Source organism: Gossypium hirsutum, chromosome D02 (genome assembly GCF_007990345.1).
Source record: "Gossypium hirsutum isolate 1008001.06 chromosome D02, Gossypium_hirsutum_v2.1, whole genome shotgun sequence".
NCBI classification, from domain to species: domain Eukaryota; kingdom Viridiplantae; phylum Streptophyta; class Magnoliopsida; order Malvales; family Malvaceae; genus Gossypium; species Gossypium hirsutum.
Window position 1 is genome coordinate 67106117 of NC_053438.1, and position 4249 is coordinate 67110365.

Sequence of the window (4249 nt, forward strand, 5' to 3'; positions counted from 1 at the left end):
GCTTAAAACCCAACAACTAGACAGAACTCACTTAGATATTTATAGCAATAATAACTAAATAAATATAACCAACATAAAGCTATTAAATATAAGCAAACAAATAAGAAATAAAATACCAGAGATTTAACGAGGTTCGGCCAATTTAGCTTACGTCCTCGGACACTACCAAATCAATATTTCTTCTAGAAATATTACAAAGGAGAAGATTTTGGGATGATACAACCAAAGGGGGAGGGGTTCTATATATAACAAACCAAACCCCCTCCATTTCTATCTTTTCCTAATGTGGGATATTGCCAATATTCAACACTAGCCATATCAAGCACTATTTGATTTTTTCTTTCACAAACACTATTCTGCTAAGGTATATAAATTATGGTCAATTGATGTTGAATTCCAGCCTCTTTACAAAGCTTCTGAAACTTTTCTAGCAAGTATTCAATGCCACATCTAATCTCAAGGCCTTAAGCTTAAAGTTTGTTTGATTTTTAGCTAAAGTTTTAAACTTGCAAAAGAAATTAGCTACTTCTGATTTTTGCTTCAAGAAATTCACCCAACAAAACATTGTGCAATTATCGATAAATAATACAAAGTACTTGCTGTCACTTAGAGAGGAAGTCTTCATAAGTCCACAAATGCTAGTATGGACCAATTGAAGCTTGTCATGAGCTCTCTATGCTTTGTTGACTGCAAATAACAATTTGACCTATTTCCCAAGTTGGTAGACTTCATAAAATTCACCCTTGACATCAACTTTAGATATTTCTTTAACCAGATCCAACTTGTGCAACAAATTATGTGATTTGTAATTAACATGCCCTAAACTTTTGTGCCATAAGCATGATTCATCAGCTAAACTAGCATAAGCCTTCACAGAGAACTGATTTACATCCAGAATAAAACATCTATTAGTCATAGCAGCTGTTACTAGCTCTTGACTAAGTAAGTCCTCAATCACACAGGCTTTGTTTTTAAAATTAAGAGAATAACCCTTCTCTATCAACTGGCTAACACTAAGCAAAATTTGGTCAATTTTAGGTACAAAAAGAACATCTGAGATTGTTTTGATACTTGAGTGACTGCTAATCACAACCTCTCCTCTTCCTTTCGCCTCAATGAATTTTCCATTCCCAATTTTGACTTTTAAAACAAAAATGGTGTCTAACTCTCTGAACATTCCTTTATCAGATGCCATATGGTGAGTGCAACCACTATCAATTAACCAGTTCTTTCTAACCCTGCTTGAGGTTGTAAAATAGGAAGCAGCAAAAACATGCTCCTCCTAAGCTTGAATGTCATCAGCAGCTTGAGCTTGATTTTGTTTTGTGGTTATGCTTTTCCCTTGTTTTTACATACTTTCTCTATGTGGCCAAGTTGCTTGCAACTTCTACATTGGATATCAAGTCTGTACCAGAAATATCTTTCCAAGTGCGTGGACTTTTTGCAGTGAATGCATGGTGGGAACTTTTTCTTTCCAGCATCCTTCTTTGGTTTCTCCCTTTTATCTGACCAAGATTTCTTTCCCTTGTAGCTTGAGCTCGAGTTTTCCTTTCTTTACTCCTCCAATCTATTGACTCTTCTTTGCTCTTGTGCATAAATAGCATTTATCAACTTTGATGTTGACTCCTCTAATGAAGAGATTTTTTACTCATATTTTTCAGGAAGAGTTGTTATAACTTTCTCAACAATTCTTCTGTCATTGAAGTCATCTCTAAGCAATTTGATGTTGTTGACTGTGGCCATTATCCTATCAAAGTACAGCTTGATCAATTCAGAATTTTTCATCTTCAAATTTTCAAAGTCTCTTCTCAAGTTGATCAATTGTTGCCGTCTTGTTTTATCTGACCCCTTAAACTCCTCCTTCATCCTATCCCAAGCCTGTGTAGGAGTGTCACATGCCATTATCCTAGTAAAGATCACATCAGAGACTCCATTTTGCAAACAAGATATTGCTCTGTATTTCTTATCACAGTCCTCACCATGCTACTTGATTTGAGCTATAGTGGGGTTAGCTCTCAAAGGAGGTGACTCTGTATCAACTTCAACCACATTCCATAAATCATGAGCTTGCAAATAAGTTTTCATTTTGACTACTAATATGTGGTAGTTTTCACAAGCAAAAACAGGTGGTGGTGATGGTAGTGAAAAAATCATGTTTTGCACCAACAAAAGACAACTTCTGTTTCTTTCTTTCTTAGCAATCAACAAAGAACAAAATGACCTCAAAGATGACAGTCTCAATACCATTTGTTGAGGTTTTTTAGCAACAAAGATAAAAAAAAAACAAGAGAGAAAATGGAAAAAAAACAAAAGCATTAACAGAGAACAAAGTGAATTCACCTCACTTTTTCATTAAGCAAAGATTTCTTAAGTTACAAATCAAAAAATACCAAACTTACAACAACTCCCACTAACATTGGGAATTACATTACTTACACACTTGAATAAGCTGAGTTTTCAGCCAAATCATCACCTAAACACTTAGTAAATCAACTAACTAGTTTACTTACATCAGCAAAACAAATTAAAAAGCAACTAGATTAGTTTTCTAGTTACAAAAGCTTCAGCAACAAGGTTGAGCAGCAAAGGAACTTCTTTCTGCTGCATTGCTGGCCAGCATTCAACAAAATTTTATATACACTTTATTTGGATTTAGGTTGTCTGGTTAGCTTTTCGACTATGGTTATCCGATTATATCTTTCCATTGTAATCACGTGGTGTGGGTGATAAACAACAACATAAAACACCAAAAAAATATATTAAAAATAGGTAAACACTAGTAAACCAACAACTCTTAGGGGTGTTCATTCGGTTAACCGACCGGTTAACCGACCCGAAATTACTATAACCGAATTAATCGACCTTCCAAAAATTTTAACCATTAACCGAACCGAAATTTTTTCAGTTAATAAGGTCGGTTAACCGAATTAACCAAAAATTATGTATTTTTTATTTTTGGTTAAAAATTACCCGAATTACCCGAATTATCCGAATTAACCGAATTAACCGAATTACCGAAAAATACCCGAATTACCCGAATTTTTTTTATTTTTTATTTTTAAAATTTTTAAAATTTATAAATTATTAAAGTAAATTGGGTTTTAGACTTTAGTAAATTGGGTTGTCTTTTAGTTTTAGTTTTATTGGATTGGGTAATTGCGTAAACTTTAGTTTTAGTTTTATTGGGTTGGGTAATTGAGTTTGGGCTGGGTTGGATAATTTTATTTATTAATTTTTTCGGTTAACCGAAAATTTTCGGTTAACCGACCGGTTTCGAACCGAATTAACCGTTAACAGAAAAATCATAAAAAAATTAACCGACCCCGACCGAAAAAATTCGGTTAACCGACCGATTAACCGAATTCGGTCGGTTAACCGAATTTTTTCGATTTTACCCGAATTATGCACACCCCTAACAATTCTAAAGGCGAACCCAGCAAAAGATCGCCTTGGCATTAGCCATCCTGTTGGAATCGAAATCAAGATCCACCATCAGCATCTCAAAGACTTCAACCTTAGCGTGTAAAATCAACTCCTTAATACCATCAACAAAGATTAGTGATTATAAATAACGTCCAGAATCTCAAACCAACATCCCTTCGCAGCACACTTTATAGCTATGGAGCATTAATAAACATAATACAGCCATAAGCCTAAACACCACCACTCTGATAGATAACATTATCATCCAAAACAAAACTTCATATTCAAGCACACAAAAACCACCCAATCAGACATTCAATGCAGCGAAAACAAAGGAAAAGAATTAGCGTCGACCCAAAAAATTCAGACCATATGGCTATCGACATTCTGAGATTTTGATCCATGCAACAACAACATATCAACTCCTTTAAACATCTCCAGATTCTTAAAATAAATAGAACTGCCTCCAACCCCAACCCTTCAACGTACCATCTTTTAAAATCAATTTCGCCAGAACATCAAAAATCAACTAAATCAATAAAACCCATAATAACCACCTACGACCCTCTCTCTTGCTCAAGCATCATCAACTCATAACTTATTACATCATTAGAGCAGCTAGCTTTAAGGCCTAAGCTCTTACCTAAATGTCATGCTTCCGCAGCTTCCGCAGTGATAAATATTGATATTCCAGTATTGATATTACAGCATTCATCCCAAGTTAAACAAAATAACACAAAGTCATTTCATGGCTCGAATGAAAATGATGATATGATATTGGCACAAAGCTAAGTCAATTATGACTGCTAAATCTTGGGAGCACGAT